The 20117-nt window shown below is 43.4% G+C and overlaps 1 protein-coding gene and 1 long non-coding RNA gene across 3 annotated transcripts in view; one reads left to right on the forward strand and one right to left on the reverse strand.

Moving 5' to 3' along the window:
• Window positions 1-20117, reverse strand: part of pcdh7b (protocadherin 7b) — a 108360-nt gene that overhangs the window by 33168 nt on the left and 55075 nt on the right. Inside the window, exon 3 of one of the 2 annotated variants that reach the window (XR_006093694.1) lies at window positions 15189-15266. The exons of the other annotated variant lie outside the window; for it this stretch is intronic. The gene's annotated coding sequence lies outside the window, so the exon portion shown is untranslated. The remainder of the gene's footprint in view (window positions 1-15188; window positions 15267-20117) is intronic. 2 annotated transcript variants of the gene reach the window in all.
• LOC121890126 lies at window positions 16488-17975 on the forward strand. Its single transcript, XR_006093703.1, has 3 exons — window positions 16488-16664; window positions 16961-17115; window positions 17403-17975. It is a non-coding gene; the product is annotated as an uncharacterized LOC121890126 (long non-coding RNA).

The raw sequence follows: 20117 nt of genomic DNA on the forward strand, positions 1-20117 counted from the left end.
TGTGTGTGTTTGTGTGCAATATAATGTCCAAAAAAAAACATACCCACGTCTTAACTAAAAGACATGTTTGGATTGCGTACACAGGCTGTTTAACATTTTAAAAAGGTCTTTCCAGGGTTCTTAGAAAGCAATCTAAATGAATGAAGCAGGGAGAGAGACTAATATAGTAAGATAGCTAGAGCGAAGGAAATCACAGCATGCTACCCTGAGCTCAAGCAGATCAGCAGTGTCTAGGTCAGCACATTTGAAGTTAAAGTCAGTCTTAAATGGGTCTTCAGACACCCTCAAATAAAGCCAACAGACAGCGCTGACCTTTAAAAGCTACTGTCTGCGATGGAGAGAGGGAGAGAGAGAGAGAGGGAGAGAGAGGGAGAGTGGGAGAGAGATAGAGCGCAAACCTGGCACGGTTCAAACTCCGTCTAATTGAAACTTCTCAACTCTTTTTTTTTTTCTTTTTTGGGGAATTGAGCGATACGCTGTGTTGTTGTGTTTTGACTTGATCTTTTTCAGCGAGCCCTCACCGCAACGTCTTCCAACTTTTTTGCAACGTGTTTATGTTCAAATCTATGTTGCTGCCAGCGCAGGAGTGGGTGTAATTTGGAGCTCACGTCCCCCCCCCCCCCCCTTGCACTACGCAATTAAATTTAATGACACGAGCGCTTGTCTAAATCGTTTGAAGTGACTTCGCTTTTTTTTTTTTTTTTTTTATTTCTTTCGCCGGCGAAATTGAGAGGGAGAGAGCCAAGGTCGAAAAGGCCCGAGATGTCGTATATATATCTCCTCGTGTTACATAATTTAATGAACGCGAGCTTGTTAATTCATTCATTCCAAGGAGTCTGTAATTCAACCGAGATGTGGAGCGAGGAAGAGGAAAAAGGGGATGATGCAAGGAAGGAAAGAGGGTCTGAAGATGACAGTAGAAGAGAAAGTTATATTGTTACTGAACGTTATTCATCTGCGTTTGGCTGCGACTGTCCATCAGTGCTCGTTTGTGCAAAACCAAATGGTTCTAATTGGATAGCGAAGGGTATTTTTTTGGGGCTGGTTTGACCAATATATGGCCTCCAATTTGCTAGAAACTAGCCTTATGTGTCAAAATAGATGTTCCTCATTTGGATAAGAGGTCAGCAGCTGCTTTGCTTTAAGCTCAGCTAATCTTCTGAATTTTATGAAGAATTTAAGGGTCTGTTTTTTCTGTGAGAGACCGAGGCTTTGGCCGGTTCCTATAAAACTCACCCGCGTAGTTTGTTGCATGAGTTATTTGTTTATGCGTGACATGTCTTGGCTGGGAAAATGTGTGTCAAGCGAGCAGGTGGGGCGGTCATCAATGAAGACAATTAAACACCTTGGAGGCACTCAGCCAAATCTACCCTCTGTCCCTTGTATTCTCTGTACCCTTCCTCCCTTCCCTCCCTCTTCCTCTTTCTCCGACTCTGACAGATGATAATTCAGTGGGAGTAAGGGGTCACGGCCTGACAGAGAAGGGCATCATCAGCTGTGATAACCATCGCCGGACACAGACAGTCAACAACAAGTTGGCAGCTGAAAACAACAACAGACGTGAAGAGAACTTTTCAAAGGCACACGCAGGCTTCGGGTTTTAGTTACAACCTCACACACACCACGAGGCTCTTTCAACGTGCTCGCGCGTGCATTAATGCTGAATCAGCGATTTCCATGAAAGGGGGGGAGGGGGGTACACTTTGTGCTCCAGCGGAGGCACATTGCTTACTCATCCTAACTTGACTCCGTCGTGTATACCGAGACCCGGAGACACACAAACACGCAGCGAGACACAAAGCGTATCACCGCTCGGCCCCTGTCGAGGTCAAAAAGGCTCTCGGTTTCTCTTGCGTCATCTCGAATGCTCGCTAATTACAAGGAGTTGATGGGGTATTATTGTGCCCCTCTCTAATTGCTGGAATATTCTAGAAGGACAAAAAAAAATACTTCTGTCACTTGCACATCCTCAAAGGAGGGATTATAGTCCCTAACTGGAGTGGTGAGGGAGTGGGGGGGGGGGGGAATCGGTGTCACAAATGGGGATCGACTGTCAGCCCGGCTAATTATCCCTGTTGAAAAGAGCAAGCTTCATTTCCCGGACTTACGTCGAGGGGAATCATTTGTGGCGACCTCATCCCCGACTTTATGAAAAGAAACATTACATTCATAATATTACCCCCCCCCCCCGCACCCCTCTACAGCCCCCCCACCCCCCCCACCTCTCCCCCATTCTTCCCAGCTCTCTTCAGCATAGCTCTCATTTTGACGGCTAATTCCGGTGTTTTTCATTTTAGAGGCATGAGCTTAATTCTAATGCATATTAGCGTATTACAAGGGGGTATCCGCCGCAGCAGCCCTCACACATCACACTGACACGCGGGATAAAACATGTAAGCTCTCGCAACCCCACGGTGACAACCGCAGTCAAAAATGCGCAAACAGCCTGCTGAGTGATAGCTTCTACACACACTCCCCCACATATTAGCGCTCCCTTAATGTACTGACACCGTTAGCCTCGTGCCTTTAACTGCTTTGTAAGAAGTGCAGCTTGGCTAACGCTACAGTGTACCTCCATCTAAGTTCAGAGTAAATGCAGCAAGGTCAAAGCCGGGGCAGTCACATGATCGATGCTAATGTGATTAGTGTTACACTAGTGTTCAACCAGAGGCTACGCTGGCACTCGTGGAGGTGCTGGTTATAGGCTCTCTTTCCCATCACTGAATCGCATGTGAACCCCGGGAGCAGACATGTGTGCAGGTTAACATGGAGCTGCCCATGGACCATAATCCATTTAAGACTGTAAACATGGAGGAGGGGGGGGGGGAGACATTTACTGTCAGACAGCACTTGCTACAGCCGGTATATCATCTTCCTGTCAGCAAATGCACACACTGCCAGCCTCCATAAAATCACTGCAGCTTCAGTAAAGATATTAGCGATGATATTACCTTCAATCTTTTTTGACTTCTAATCAACTGTAATTACAAAATTCCTACTCTGTTATAAACAAACTCATCTTTTATGTACTACATATTTTCACTGACTATATTTACACTTTTTTTATTTAAAAAAAAAAGAGAAGCACATCCATTTAAATTGATTTTTCACCTCTATGCCCACACCTATCCTAAAGTTGTGTTTTTCCGCAGCGAGAGGACACAACACAATGGCAGTTTAAAGTAAATGATTCCTCCTGCAACACTGACAGCTCCGAAAATTGCTTCCGGTCATAGAAATGGTTGAGAAAAATGGGAAGAAAGCATAGAAGCATACATAAGTTATTGATTATGAATCCCTCTGCGTAAGTAAGGCGAGGAAAAGGGAGAAAAAAAAGAAAAAAAAAAGGTTAAAGTAGATCGTTTTTGCTTTTGGAAATGAAAACAATGAGTCTTCTACAATATTTGCTACTACTGAGAGGGCTGAAGAATTACACCGCGGTGTAAAATAACCATTATGATACAGTGCTTATGTTCAAAATTCAGACAGCTCAGTGTTAATCCACTGGCCTTATGTGAGGTGAAGAAGGGCAGCGTTTGGCAGGGTGGCAGCCAAGGTTACAGACTTATTTAAGAAAAGTTGACATTTACACACCGAGGTACCTAAGCCTTTGGACTCACAGCAGTCAGTCAGTGGCTTTGTGTCCCTGCTGCTCATGTCATGGCATATGGGTGACAGTTTTAGCCGATGCGATGTACAGTGTGTGTGTTTTCCTACCTCACTTTCTTGTTGGCACACACTCCCTTTCCAATAATGCAAAACGCACTCTTCTCACACTCTGCCTTTGCTCCCAGACCTTAACTTCTATTATTAGAGAAGGGCTCTCCAGCTACAGATTTGGAACCATCTCTTGATTTTCATTTGCGAGCAGGTGCGACGGCCTCGCCTGCGGAACCCGCCGCTTCTCCCTCTTCAGTGAGACACAATTTAGTCGCTCGCAAACATTTAGATTGGAACGAGTGTGTCTGTTTGCTTTGGCAGGAACAAAATACATCAATAGTGACTTTTTTTTTTTTTGCTGTAGCGGCTTGTCTATTCAGCCGGACGGCAACAACTTCGGGATCAGGCGACGTATAGCTCAAATATCTACCCTCCGACGGCCAAGGTTGCCTGCAACGTATAGATCGATATTTGAGGTGCACCGGCTTACTGAGCACCCCTCCTCTGCATTCTCTACCTATGTTTTCAAAAGGGAAAGAAGCAGAAGGGATGAATAGTCAAAAGATGGAGGAGAGGGCACGGGGTTCATCCACAATATGTACATTTTTAATTGGAAATATGTGCGAATGAAAAAATCTTAAATGTGTAAAGCCTGTTTATCTATTTGAATAATTTTCTGGAGCAATGTGATGCTAAAAGGAATTTCATCACCAGTAAGAGCTTGATAAACAGAATAATAATGAGCCTTGGTGCTTTACTTAGTGATTATGGTGGAGGGGACTAAACCGGGACAGACACCATTGTGTTATTGATTAAATGCCCATTTTCATATGCTGGTGTATATAATTTAGCATGCTTTTACATACCAGTGGTTCACCTAAATCCTCCTTGCTTCCTTGTATATGCACACACACACAGATGCACACATTCAAATCTCAACCGAGCACTCTCCCAGTAATAACCTGAAACTTTCCTGCATTGCTGAACATCTCACAGCAACATAATACGGCTCACAGACATCGTCAGAATTAACTTATTAGTCTATTATTAGCTGCCGTAACGGCTGCCCCCCCCCCCCCCCCCCCCCTCCTTCCACTTCCTCCTTCCCTCCCTTCCTGCCGACACAACGCTGTCATCATAGATGACTGGCTTCTAATTGGATACAGAGGAGGCCGCATCCATGTTTCACACGCTGTGTACGGCCATCGAGTGGTGAGAATCAAATTTTCAATTAAATAAGCCCCAAAAAATGCCAGAAATAACATTTCTTAGGGAGGTGGCAGGCTGATTACTCTGTGAATCATACTGAGGTTTTTGCATAAACAGATGATTACAACGAGACGCCAGAAGAAGAGGAGAGACGAGGAGGAGGAGGAGGAGGGGGAGGAGGAGGGGAAGGAGGGGGAGGAGGGTGGACTGAGACGAGACAACAAGGAGGGGAGAGAAGTTTGTGGAACAAAGAGGGACCTTCTCTTCTCTGTCTCTCTGCGCCTCAAACAGTTGGCACCTACTTTTTGTTTTTCATTTCTGCTCACATTGGGTAAAAAGAGAAAAGAAAGGAAAAAAAAAAGAGTATGCAAACCCACACACGCACAGAGGCACTCACACACATACCAAATATATATATGTATATATATATATATACACACACACATACACACACAGTGGGAAACTGGAGAAAAGAGAAAGTGAGGCAGCTGTGAAAACATTGCTTCTCAGTATCAGAAGAGACTTGAGAGGAAATATGGTGCAATTTTTTACAGCTCTCTGCTTGTCAGGGTGAGTAAAGAGAGCTCTGTCCAGTGGACCTTTACAGTCTGCACACGCATAAACACAGACAAACACACACACACACACACACATCATGCTCCAAAATCAAAACCCTGGTGTCACTGAGTGGGTTATGAACATTTGCCTTTTGCATGATTTGAAGCAACTCGTTGTAGATTATTCTTGCATTCCTGCCGCCGATTTTTTTTTTTTTTTTTTTTCAGGGGAACACATTAGTCCGTGGCCTCATTTTCACTACAACATAAACATGTGATTTCATGCTTGAAATAGTGGGGGAACTTTGTATTTTTTTTGGCCTATTTCAGCACCAGACGTACCGAAATGAACTTCCTGTTTTCAACTGTCAGCGCATACGCATCGGTCCAACTTAAACATGTACGGTATTTTCCTGCTCTTGCTCTCCGAATTAGTTTTGCAAACACAATATGGAAGAAACACAATTTAGCAACAGAATACCAATGATTTCTTTAGTGATTTATCTGTAGCAGCTCCAGAGAATCTTGCTTCATCTACTCTGTGTGTGTGTGTGTGTGTGTCCATAAAAATGTGTCAGACATTGCATTTCATTAGGGGAAGTGCTCTCTGGATCTCAACTGTGCATTCTTTGTTTCTCATTATTATTATTTTTTGCCCTATTCACATCATCAGCACTTCAGATTAAAATGACACAATCTCCTGCTTTAGCATGCATGCACAAGCACACACACACACACACATACATATGAGTAATCACAAGAAAAGGAAAGAGTCTGCTGGGGTTGCGTAACACCTTGAACAGAATACAACCGCGTCTACATTTCGCTTTCTCTGTCTCCCGCTCCTTTTCTCTTTCCCATCGTCACCTTTGCCAGAGGATAAACTCTCTGGCTTGCAGGCTTTCTATCAAAGCCCAAAACCACAAAAAGGAGCTCACTGCCTTTATTCTCGCAGTCTCTCTGCAGAAATCTGTTTATACACTGTATACACTTTTACCCCTCCGCAGTCGGCTCCTACAAGCCCCCCCCCTCCCGCTCCTCCTTTGACGCTTTAGAAACAAATTGCTTTGTCCTCGCGCAGAGTTCGTCCGAAGAACACGAGTGTTGACAGCTATGGTCTTTTCAAGAGGAGGAGGAGGAGGGAAGAGGAGGGGGGGGGTGGGGGGGGGATTACTGCATGTATGTATTGAGGTGGATTAAGACTTTGATGCTAATGAAAGGTCCTGACTGGGGCATTTTTTTGGAATTGGTCAGCAAAGTCTAAGCCGAGATAATTCCCATAAGAACAAAATGAAATCACCCAAAAGCAGGGGTAGTAATAATAATAATAACACCAAAGAGGGAGGGAGAAAAAGCGCAAACAATCAAGAAATGTCTGGAAAATGCAATTTTCACTCAGAAACCATCTGTTCTCCCTGCTTATAATCTGCAGTTCCTTTTGATTAAGATTAAACCCCGCTCAAGCCCCCGTGAGCTATTAAAGCAGCGCAGCCTCGTTTTTATTTATTTCTTTTTTTTTTTTCTCTCAAATAAAGATTTGAATGGTGATTTGGGGAGTTCTGGAACAAGGTGAGGTGTGTGTTTAAATGTGTGTGTGTGTATATGCATAGACACCTGTGTGTGTGTGTGTGTGTGTCCTTGCTCCGTCTGCAATCACTCAAGGATTTAAGATGATTTATGCTGCCCTGGCGTGACTTCAGATTCACAACGTGTGGGGTGATGGAACCATCATTCATCTCTTTCTCTCTCTCTCTCTCTCTCTCTCTTTCTCTTTCGCTCTCTGTAGAAAATCAAGTCTCGTAGACTCGATTCCCCTAATGCGCAACAGTCTCCAACTTTCTATTCTTATTAAAATTCTCGCCATGTCCTTGTATTTAACACGTAGTCTTTGTATCCGTCTGTGCGAGCGTGTTCGCACGTGTGCTGGAGCGGTAAAAAACATGGGATTTCACAACAGGCGACTGCACTCCGCGTGACCTAAAATGATTTATTGCTGCCTTAATTGGTAAAGACAAATATCACTTATGTTTAAGATTAGAGACAACCATGTAACAACCAACAAACTGTGTGTGTGTGGCGCTCCTGACATGAGATGACTACCCGAAGACTAGTTTGAGGATGAGTTCATCATAACAGCTATAACTGGATAATGACTGTAACTTGTTTCCCTGCGCAGTGTGTGAACCCAATCTGTCACTTCCAGAAGATTTTCAAATCCGAGCCGTACGCTGTGTGTGGGAGGGAGGCTAAACAACGCTACTCTGCATCCTACAGCCTCGCATATAATGGAGAACAGAGTACAGTAGCCTGGTGCGACCAAAAAACACTCTTAGAGAGAGAAAACAGTCTAAACGCTCTCTCTCTCTTTCTCTTTCTGCATCTCACATGCAGCCTGCACACCTGTAAGGATCCCTTCCTGTTTATATTTATACAAGCATCTGGATTCGCTACAAGTAAGCCTCTTCCAACATCTGCACAGATGCATTCACTTGCAGCAAGTTACAGGCGATACAATATTCGCCGAGGCTGCCAAAAGCTGATCTGAGGCTATTCACTTAAAGAGATAAAAAAGAGATTTTTACATGTGCTTAAATGTTAGTCCTGCACATACTGTATGTGTTTAAGTGTGTGTGTGTGCGCGCTTATGAGTGTGTACACGCATGTTTGAGGGCATTGTGAGTGGATTTGCAGGCACATCATCTGGATTAAGATGCTCTGTTTTGTCAGCCCATCGGTGGCGGGGGCGCAAGCAGGGGGCGTCTTTTGTCATAATGTCAAACTCGTCCTGCTTCCCGATCTCTCTCTCTCTCTCTCTCTCCTTCTCTCCTCATGCTTGATAAAGGGTGAAGTGTTGCTGGAGACTGAGAAAATGTGAAACAAAAAAAAAAGTGACAAAGACTGCAAATCAAAGAGCAAATAATAGGAGGGAAGTTACAGCTCTTCAACTTTAAACAACACCTCTGTTCTTTGTTAGTTCCCCCCCCCCCACCACCACCACCACCCCTGCTTAAATCCAATCCCGTGTGCCCTGTGGACGCACTTATGTGACTAGTTCCACAAACTCTGCTAAAGTGATTGCCTGAGGGTTAGTTTAAGCTACAGACAAGATAAATGCTATGGTTTTAGCCTTCAAGGTAGCCATTAGTCTGCGGGTGGGACTGCAAACAAAAGGCCAGGAAACAGACAAAGAGTCACACACTTTGCCCCCGACCGCACAGAAACAGGTGTGCCCCTATCGCCTTTTGTTCAAAGGGTTAATCTTTTTGTAAACTGCCTGAGGAAAGAGAAAAACATCTCACCTGGCTTCCCCCCCCTTCATCACATCCCTACCGCATTTACCTCCGTTGTTTGGTTTCAGTGTCACGTTACTTCTCTCTGATTGTGTCCACTGATGTGTTTTGGCTCTGGGGTGCGTTTCTATTGTGGTTTAAAATGGAAGCTTTTGGACCGCCGCTTTGGCTTTCCTCATCCCTCACAGGAAGTGGCGCTTAGGCATCGCTCGTCATCAGAGCCGCGTATAGTCGAGCTTTGTGGAGGTTGATTGCTGCGTTTCATAGGCTTGAAAAGACAGCTGTCTCATTGAGTGGCGCACAAAGGACAGGAGAATTCTTTTTTTTTTTTTTTCGCTTTGTTTTGTGATCTGGAGGTGAAAGCAACAGTAATAACAACCAAAAAAAAAAAAAATCCACACCTGTGGAGGGGGGGGGGGGGGGGTGAAGGTGAGATGTGGGGATTTGTTTGCTACATGTTTGGATGCACGCCTCCTCGCCTTCACGACCAGGTGCGCCGAAATTACAAACAACACGGGGAAGGGAGCGAGGCAGCGATGATGGAGAGCGACTCGGGTGAAATTTGTCAAGTCACAGGCTCAAGTTGACGCGGCACTTCAATTACTGGGTGCCAATGCATATTCATCCCAGCGTAGGGGGGGGTGGAGGGCGAGGGAAGGGGAGGGAAATGACGCGTGGTGCCCCGAAATAATTCCCGAGCTGTCAGCGGGGTTGTTTTATTCCACGACGCAGCCCGGGAACGTATTCCCTCGCTCTCTTTGCGTACCGCTGACGACATTTCATTTCAGCGGCGGTGTGTGACTTCGACTCCTGGCGTTCCGAGATTGAAGAAAGAGAGGAAGACAGAAAAGAGAATGAGGGAGATAATGTATGTATGAGAGAGATAAAGAGGAAGAGGGGGGAAAAAAAAAAAAAAACCCAAATGCACTGAGTGTTTTTCCACAGGTGATGTATGTATCGGAATAAACGGCTCATATACTGCACATTCTGAGCTAAGAGAGGCGGCACAATAGCGAAATTCTAAAACCCTTAAATGGGTCAACAATGCATAAGCAAGCAGCTTCACACTCACAAGAGAAAAGCAGGGAAAGTGCAAATATTAGCAGCACACACACACACACAGGGGCACATACACAATTTCCTCCTCTTAACACACACACACACACACACCAATTTCACGGCTGCGTGAATGGTTCAGCGAGTGTTTGTCTTAAGTAGGGTGAGCTCTCGGCCTTCATAAAACATGTATGGCGCTAATGCCGACCGCTCTGTGAATTTCTCGCCACGCAGTCGCCAGGGAAACCGGTTCGATGGACTAAATGGACGAGCCTTTGTAAAAAAAAAAAAAAAAAAAAAAAAAAAGTCTCACGGAAGAAAGAAAGAAAAAAAAAAACCGCATTAAGTCACTCCACAACGCTCTGTGACAGCGTGGACAAAACCTTCCTTCTGTTCTCTTCAGACATCTGAGAGAAACCGCAGAAGGATTGTTCAGGGCTAGAAAAATAATGAGCATCCTTTTCTTCACCCCCCCCCCCCCCCCTCCCGAAATAGCAAAAAAAAAAAATATATCGCACATCTACTTTAGGAGATTTTTTCCACTAATGCAAGTATGACCCTGAGTGATTGCGTCCATGAGCGTTGCCCTCTTGAAAAACCGGAGCCGAAAGGAAATAAGAGGAGAGAAAATAATTCCTCAGCTAAAGGGATTCAGGAAGATATTGTCCCTCCAGGTGAATGGACATGTGTGCATGCATGCATACAGCTGTATAAGGAGGTTTTTGTGTGCATCAAAGCCTTCTTTATGTGTCTCTGTTTGAATAGATGTGTGTGTGTCATGTTATGAAACCCCTCTGGCATCCCCGGTGTCAAAGGTCATAGCGCGAACCGCTCGGAGACCTCTAACGCCGCTTTGCCACTGGCAGGCCAGGAAGCCCCCTTTTCCCTATAATCCCTGTTAGTTTTTCATTTTCAATCCCTCCACCTTCCCCACCACCGCTCTTCCTCCCTCGTTCCTCAGCTCCCTCCCCCCCTACTCTCTCTACCTCCCTCCCCATCCTCTTTTCCATATGAGACACATTAACTGTGTCCTCAAAGAGAGAAGGCGAGTGAGGGAGAGAGCGGAGAGAGGATAATCCCCCTTCTTCCATTGTTACACGCTTTCATCTATTTTTATAAGGCGAAGGAGCGGTAGGGGCGAGAGAGAGAGAGAGATGAGGGGGGGGGGATGAGGGAAGAGGGAAGTAAAAATAAGTTCTGGTGGGCCGTGGTAGTCTTGCAGCACCGCTGAGAGTATGATGCATCTCTGCTTGGATTCATATGCATGTGCAGGCATGTGCACACACATACACACACCTACTCGACATGCATGCTTGGATACGCATACACACATCTTCTCCAGCACTCAGTATTGATCCACAACACTGTGAATGCAAAAAAAAACCCCCATTAAAACAAGGAAAATAAAATAAAGCATGATTTTTATTGATATTAATGTAAATATTATGAGTTTGTACTATGCTCCTGTACCCCACCGTAGCCCACGCAACACACTGAGGCCATCCTCTCACACTGAAACACACACACACACACACTGATTATCATTAGCTTTGTACATAATGCCTGCAGCAAGCAAGCATTTGTTTGCCCGTGTTTTGATAGTTTAACAGCATTTAGCGGTGTCTCTGAGTCATCAAATCACCCCGATTAAAGACAAACATGATGTCAAATTCCTAAATAATACGACCTAATTGGTATCAATTAGTGGTAGCAGCCGACGCTGCTGGCAGAGTGAGGCGTTTCCTGACAAAATCCCTTCCCAAAAGGAATGCCAGTTCACAGCCATGCCGGCTGGAGATGTGGCACAGCAAGCTGTTCTCTAAATAGGCACACGTGGGTGAAGCGAGACAGGTTGGCAAAAGAAAAGTACAAAAAAAAAAGAAAAAAAAGTTGGGTTTTTTTGTATAATTTTTCACTAGTTTAAATGTATGTTGGGGACAAAGTTGTGGGTGGTGGAGGAAAAAAAAGCACAATGCGAAGGATTGGAAATGTCAAAGGTTAATCTGCTAGAGGGCCAGATGCCACACACACACACACACATATATATATATATATATATTTTGTAAGATAAACAAGAGAAGGGACTAGAACATGCATGCGTCAGCTCGTGCATAAACACAGCCAGAAAAAATGTACACAATTTGCAATTCCTACCTTAAAGGTCAAAAAGAGTGTCACTGCTTATATTCAAACTGCAGGCACACACACACACATACATATACATACACTCAGAAACACAAGGATATATCTCTGACCGGTTTTTGGCAAAGCTTCACTAAAATGAAATCACATTTATGTATATTGGCTGTAAGCAGGTTACATCTGGTTCCAGTTGGTTCAGTTAGGTCTGGCAAAAAAAAAAAAAAAAATCCGTTTGCCTTTTGTGCTTTCTTGGAAACTTCTGCAATCATATAAATGTAATGTGTTTTATAATCAGCGCGGCATTCCTTGTGTGCAAAATCAAATTGCCGGCAAGTTTCGCAGACGCGTGGAAAGAATGCGTCGAGCAGGAGAGAAGAGTTCCCTTAACTTATTATGCATGGATTTGTGTATATGCCTTAACTGTGAGATAGGAGGAGGAGGGGGTGGTGAGAGATGGTGTTTGCACATAAAGTATAGTATGTTTGGCCAATACATGAATGAATGCATGAGTGGCCCCGGCTTGGTGTCGGCCTACAGAATGTGTGAACACCTGAATGTGTTTTTCTGACAAATTCCCCCGAAGTGAGAGAAAAAAACAACCCGAGAATGTCTTCTTTGGTTTTCTTAGTGTTTCTGCTGGTGTGAAGTTGGCATGTCGCAACATATGCGCACACACACGTACACACACTTGTCCTTGTTGCGGCGGCCTTCTTTGCTCAGTCCGCATTCAAGCATCAGAAGATACGAATAAACAAGCGGTGAGTTAACATTATTGGCATCCCTCATAGCAGGCCCCTCCCATGCTATAGACCTCATACTGGGTAAGACGCGGCCCCCCCCCCCCCCTGCTGTGTACCGGCGCCGCACACCTGGTGTTCCGGCACGCACCGGCAAATGCGATCCCTCGCTCGGCTCAACCTGCGCTCACCTCATCACAATCACGCGATGGATCGAAAAAGCGGTGACAAAAGAGAGAAGAGGTGAGAGGACCGTGAGGAGTCGTCGGAGGAGGAGGAGGAGGAGGAGGAGGAGGGAAGCAGAGGGAGGAGGGAAAAACAAGTAGAAGACAGAGTGCCTGGGGGGGGGGGGGGGGGGGGGGAAGGAGTGGAGGGCGGGAGGCTTTGGCTGAGTGCCTTGGAGGTGTTTAATTGTCTTCACTGAAGACCGCCCCACCAGTTCCCTCTGCAAGCACTACACCTGACACACACACACACATACTTCAGCCAAGAAAAGTGTGCGGAGTAAAAAAAAAAAAAAAAAACAAAGATTAAAAAAAAAAAAAGTAGGTGCTTTCCAAATTAGCAGCTGTCAGAGGAAGCGGTTTCATTCCAAACATAACAAATGCCCGTGCCGATCGGAGACAAGCGAAAATTGCTAGTCGCTGCTTTGTTGCACCTAAAGAGGCACAAAATGCACATGGCGGCGCGCATGACTGTAGGCCTTAATTGAAAATACAGTCATGTCTCTGCAGCGCCATGAAAAACCATTCTACTCTCTCTCTCTCTCTTTCTCCTACAAGTGCTCGCTTTATCAGCTGTGCATCCAGATTGCAGAAGACAATGTAGAAAATATAACATCTTTGAAGAGAAAATCAACACGCGTACTCCCTCCGAAACAATATAGGCGCCTTGCTTGAGTGGGGCTTTTATTGCAAATGCTTGACAATAACACCTTTTTAAAATCGCGTTTGTTGCTTTTTTTGTGTGTGTGTGTGTGTGTGTATGTATGTATGTGTGTGTAAGAATGGGTCATATTCTGTATAAAGACAGAGTCTTGAGCTCGCTATAAAGTGGCTGCACTTTTTTTTCCTCTCTCAAACAAAATGGCCATCATGTGCTGTGTGTGTGTGTGTGTGTGTGATGCTTCTCCATGTATCAGTGTTTGTAAGCCAGCTGAACGGCTTTTTTTTTTTTTTTTTTAATCTCCGTCAGGAGTGGGTGTCAGTCCGCCTCTAGCAACACAAAACACCACAGCAACAATTCCATTATCCACACTTGGACTTCCACAATGTGTATGTGTGTGTGTGTGTGTCCCTGCACATACATCAGTACTTGTTTACTTTTGGCTTTGTAACATATATAATGCAGTGAATAATATCAAAAAAAGCACCACATTGTTTTTGAACAATTCTCCCATTTTTTTGTCAGATTTGTAATTTGCTCCTCGATTGTTTCCAGTCAGAAGACGCCCTCTTTAAACTGTCTCCTTCCTTCCTTCTGTATTATTACTTAAGATGTTTTAAAGGGTTGGTTTGTTCAAATTACAAAGCATCTGAGATGTCTGCCTCCACCCGAATGCAATGGATGTGAACAGAATTCATACTCCTGCTCCTAAAACACTGAAACATGATACTTCAGCATCTATTCCAAGAAAACAGTGTTCCTGATATTCCGCAGAACGAGCTGCTGTCAACAGTTTTTTTCGCAGGGACTATTTCTTCGGTAGACAGTAGCAGCGGTGAGGTCTGTGAATTATCCAGAGGAACACTGACGTTGTCTCTGGGAAGAGATGCTGCTGTTAAATTTTAAAAAAAAAGGATTTTCTTTTTTATTTCCAATACCGTGAGCACTAGAAACTTGAATTTTGTTTACCACCAGTGTATCGAAGTGGCTGCAGGAATCTCAGAGGTGGATATCTGGAAACCTGGGTGAAGAAAACAAACAAACAAAAAAAAGAGTGCATGGCAAGATAACACTAGAAATTATTTAGATATATATGGAGGAGTTTTTTTTGGCAAAGAAGATATAAAAGGTTAATGGTCTCCCCCTCCCCCGCTTTCCCCTCCCAAGACTCTGCCTGATACTTCATATTGAGAGCAGGTATTCTTCAAGTTCAGTTCTTTCAAGTGTGGTGTGTTACGGGAGTTTAAGACTGCACCGGGTGGGCTTTACAGTCCATGTGTGCCCATGTGGAGAGACAGAGAAGAAGACAGGACTGGTGGATGTGACACCGGGGGTATGATTTGAATACCTGCCTGCTCCGGCTGAGCAGTGATCAATCATCTCTCTGTCAACCGCCACTCCCTGCTGGCAAACTTCTCCATGCATGTAACCCCATCCCTCTTTCTTTCTCTTCCCTTTTTCCCCCCTCTGCTTCTCATTCTCTATCTATCTCCTGTTTTTTTTTTTTTCTTTTTTATTAATTTTCTCCCTGCCTCTTCTCTCTCTCTCTGTCTCACTCTCTCCCACCTACCATTCTTCGATCTGTTCCCGGGCTCCCGTGCGGTGTGTTATTCATTTACTCTTGCCTTGCCATGTGCTTCCCTTCTCTTTACCTTCCTTCAGTGCTTTCTCTCACATCATCTCACCGGGTCTTCTTGTTCTTTCTATCTCCCTTTTGCTGTCGCCTTAGCCTGGGGGATATCACGGAAAAAAAAAAGAAATAAGGGGCGAGGGGTAAGGGACGGATGGAAATGAATGAAAGACACATGGCGGAGGACTGAAGGCACATACAGAAAGACAAAACCCTGCTGTGAATTATACAAGCATCATCCCTTGGTTAGATGTAACTGATTATTATTTTCTCTCCTGTTTCTGTCTTGATTATAATTTCCACATTAACGTTGTTGTGTTTTTAACTCCTGCGCACACGTGGACCGTGACCTTGGGGAGGACTAGCGTGTGTAACATACTGATTGATAGCGCGAGTGCCTTCCGCTGGGTGATTTTTCACTGCACTGCTCTCCGCCGGGTGGTGATGGGCACACAGCACATACACAAACTCTAACACACACACACACCCACACACGAATAGAGATGCACGTACACACTCCCATCCCTCCACCAAGTTGGGGAAATCAGTCCTAAGACCAGCGCTGCTGCCGCTCCGCTCTTGAAATATGAATGGTTTTAATTAAATAAACTCGCTTTGCCATCTGGCCCTACAATTGGGCTTGCCTAATGAACAGAGTTGCACACAAACACACGCGTGCACACACACACACACACACACACATACATGCACATTATTAACCAGGCTAAGCAGCATTCTAACGGGCATAGCTTCGGAAATAGAGAGAAACAACAACAAGTGAAGTGATCTAGTGAGGTGCTTCACAGAGCTGGAAAATGATGCAGTGCCTCATTGTAGTGAATGAGGACTGTGTGTGTGTGTGTGTGTGTGTGTGTGTGTGTGTGTGAAAGATGGCTAGAGCTTCTTTGTTTTTATGTGACTGAGCACGTGAACACTTGCCTGACGTGTAGGCTGCTCTGTGCATCATTCTGTCTGCCTGCATGATTTTGAATTCCTCTTAATTTATTCTTTGTACTTTCTTCCTTTGTTTCTTTGTTTCTTTATTAGGATCCCCAATAGTACCATGATAAGCATCGGGTATTCTTTGCGGGGTCTTATATACACACACAATATAACCACATAAACATTACAAACTGCAATGCAATCTGAGAGAGAATAAAATGCTATTACAGCACTTTAAAAGAATGCCATTGTTTAAAGGAATTTACTCTAAACTTTACTGAAACCAGCTGAGTATCTTGGGAAGGTGGGATCTAAAATTTCAAAATTTCCAATTTTTATTTTCTTCCAAACGTTTGTTTTTTCGCAGGTTGCATTTTAATTTGTTGATTTCAACAAACCGGAGCACATCTGCCAGCCAGTCTCTGTCTCCACAAAGGCCACACTACAACCTGCTCAGCCTTTTGTCACAGATGTCCAGAGCTGCGTTGATAAGGCAACTTCCATTGAGTAACATTAAGTTACTATTTTTATTCTGCCTTAAGCGTTAATATGTAAGGTATGTACCATTATCCTTGTCAAGGAAGTAAAATATAGTTGAATATTCTGCCATTTAGAACAATGTCATAACAAAGCTACTGAAAAGCTTCATATTTGCAATGTTCTAGCTAGCTAAAATTAGTGCATGTCAACATTTGGCTCAGTTTACATCAACATTAAACTGTTGCTTTTGCTTTTAATGTAGTGAAATAGTAAGTCTAACCTTGTGCTCTGTGTTTTTCACACTAGCAAAAAGAGCCATACAAGACTTTCTTTCTTTCTAAGACCTTTCTAAATCTAATCTTTTCTTTTCAGGTCCAATGACACAAACCAATGATGGATGATGAGCATAGAAAAACATGTGCTGTGTGAAGGAACATCCTTTGTGCTTGTGCTCGCTGGAGTCGTCTCCGCCTCCTACAGTTTCAACCTTCAGTATCAAAATGATGCACAGTGGAATTCATTCAGAGGTGAGAGCTTTTTCACACATACTGTACCGCACAGCTTGACCTGATTGACTTTTCTTCACACATCGCCATTGTCCAATAACCTAGCGATAACCACTGCTGCCTCTGACACAAGAACAGCGACTGCAAACATTACCGCCGCCTCTACTAATATTGTTATGGCTGATACTATTTCCTGGTTCAATATTCTACACCACTACTTTGCGGAGATTCATGTTTGATATGTCACATTCATAGATTGATGTCACCTGAAAGAAGAATATTTTTGTCGTTCTACATTGTTTTTTCAGAACCGGCGTTGACATTTATTCTTGAGGGTGGCGAAAAAGCAAGTCATGAGAATGAGAAAGAGAGCGGGAAGATGGTCAAAAAGAAGGCGACATCAGTGAAATCGGCATGTCTGCACGCTCATCAAGAAGCTCAGCGACTTCAAGTAGGACTTTGTCTGATCTTTCACACACACACGCAACCACCCACTATCTCACCCAGACACTCATTCAAACATGCATTCTCTTATTTACTCACTCGCTCGCTCACTCACTCAGTGAAACCCCAGTGTCTTTTCTTATTCAGACCGTTAGAACTCAGGTTTTTTACATTGTTCCGAGAAAAAAAACAAAAAACAGTTGCACATTTGTTCTGTGTTCACTTTACTGTAATTCACTCTTGCAAACTAGACTGCTGCTGATCTGCAGAAGGTTAAAAAACAGTTTGATGTTCCTTTCTCACAAAAACGAAATTGTCACAGTGAGTTACCCGATGTTGTATGCGCTCATTTAAATTAAAAAATTGTCAATCTGTTGAAAGAAGGAAACAAAGAAAAGAAAAGTACAGTATTCAGCTCTAGTTTTGCTTGTGTTGCACTGGTGACATGTTTTTATTTTAATAAATATTTGAAAAGGAACTGCATAATGAATATTGTCTCTTTGTCATTTTATTATTATTATTAGTAGTAGTAGTATTACAGTAACATCTTTTAATTATCATTAAATATACCGATACATACTGTAAATTCAAATACAGTTTACATACTGTAAATATACAGTAATTTACTGTATACTGTGGCCAGTATTGTGTTGTACATTTACAAGAATACAGCGATGAACTGCACATTTATATCTAGTAATACGCTGTAATTCTTAAGTACAGTATGAAACTGTAAAAAATACAGTACTTTGCAGGTGAAGTTGCTGCCAGTTAATGACTGCAAATTTACAGCGAAAAGTTTTACAGTCATTCCTAAAGAATTCATAGTAAACTTACAATTTCTTCATACAAATAGTTAACCATTCTTAATCAACATAAATCCTTTTCATAATTTCATTTTCATAATTAAGTTATGTATTTTTAGCTAATTTTATCTGCTCTGCGTTTTCACTCATTTAAATTAAAAAAAAAAAAAGCTAAAAAATACATTCCTTGTCCCCTGCATAGGAGTAGTTTCTATTCTCACCAAATCTTACATTTTATTTCTTACACTAGTTTACACATACAGTTCAGTAAAGTTTCCTCCAGTATTTGGAGAGAACAGTATTTTTGAACCAATCTTCAGTATTTTCTTGAGCAATAAGCACTTGAAATGAGTTCCACCTGGCCATGACTCCGTACACTGCTGTTTTCTCTATCATACTGGTTTTCGCTTCAGAGCTTGTGTGTATGTGTGTTAGCAATGGCTCACACAGTGTCTGCAGTGCACTAGCCGACAACCTGACTGATAGCTGCTGTGATGTGCCACTTGTCTGTCCTACTCTATTGGGCCGACTAGTCAACACTAAATGATGATGTTTGTAATCCAACGGTGGTACCCTGAGACTTCTCAGCAGGAGAGACAGGAGAGAGATAGAGTCTGGTGTGTGTGCTGGGGGGGTGGATGGGAGTAGGGGGCTAGGGAGGGGTGGGGGGGGTTGTCTGGCAGCCAAAGCACAGAAACGTGGGAGGCATGCTAACGTTAGCAGCCAGTAGGACGTGCTATTACTCCTTTAGAGGCTACAATAAATTTGCACTATTTATCAGTCTTAGCAGCCAGCACAAATGAAATCGGGCATCGGTGACTGTGAGATGCACTCAGTGATGTAGTGGTGAATAAAAAGTTGAGTAAACTAGTGCATATCCTCCTGTCTGCTAGTGCGCCTTGAGAGGTACTAATAACCAATGCAGTAATGGAAAAAAAAGGTCTGTTTTCAGGAAAGTTTAATGATTTTTTTTTCCTCCTTAAAAGTCAGATTGCATACAATGATCCTCTTATCAGAAAGCATACAAAAGTGGGTAAACTAGCATAGCTAGCAACTAGCTAGTCAGAATAAAATACAAGAAAGTGAGGCTAAGTTAAAAGGTTATAGTGATACATTAGCATTTTTCTATAAAAAAAAAAGAAAAAGCCACAAAGTAATGATTCATGGATCAAATAGGATAAATCCTTGGCAGCGTGACCTACAGCAACAAGCACAGCACACTGCATAGCTCCACTGATGTACTGAACAATGATATTACATCTTCAGTGCCAGGAGCGGTTCTGATTTGTGCAGAGGTTTCACATGAAAAACACTTTGCACACCTCAGACACCTCACTCATGATGAAAGGGCAATGTGAAAGCATGTTATTTTGAGGTGTACTCGAACTAACATGGTAAAAATTGAAAAATCCACTACCCCCCTTCCCCCCCGGGTGATGTGGAGATCAATAATGGAGCGCGAGTCTTTGACCCACCGGTAACACCGTACATCTGGAAGGAGCTTTTTGACATCCATAACGGTCTAATCGAGTGTTTGACTCCAAACACTCAGCGTTTATGAATATCTGATGAGCGTGGGGGTAAGCTTATGAATAAGTGAGGGCCCAGCTGTGCATCAAAAAGATCAAGACTTCATGAAATGTTCCAAATGCCATAGCTGAGCGATATATGGGGCTATGCTCTGTTCAGGAATTGGGGTTAAAAATGATGAATTTTGTGTTCTGAAATGGTAACTAAAGACTACAAATTGATTGTTTTTACATTGTTCAACTG

The sequence above is a fragment of the Thunnus maccoyii genome, chromosome 22 (assembly GCF_910596095.1).
Source record: "Thunnus maccoyii chromosome 22, fThuMac1.1, whole genome shotgun sequence".
In the NCBI taxonomy this organism is placed as follows: Eukaryota; Metazoa; Chordata; class Actinopteri; order Scombriformes; family Scombridae; genus Thunnus; species Thunnus maccoyii.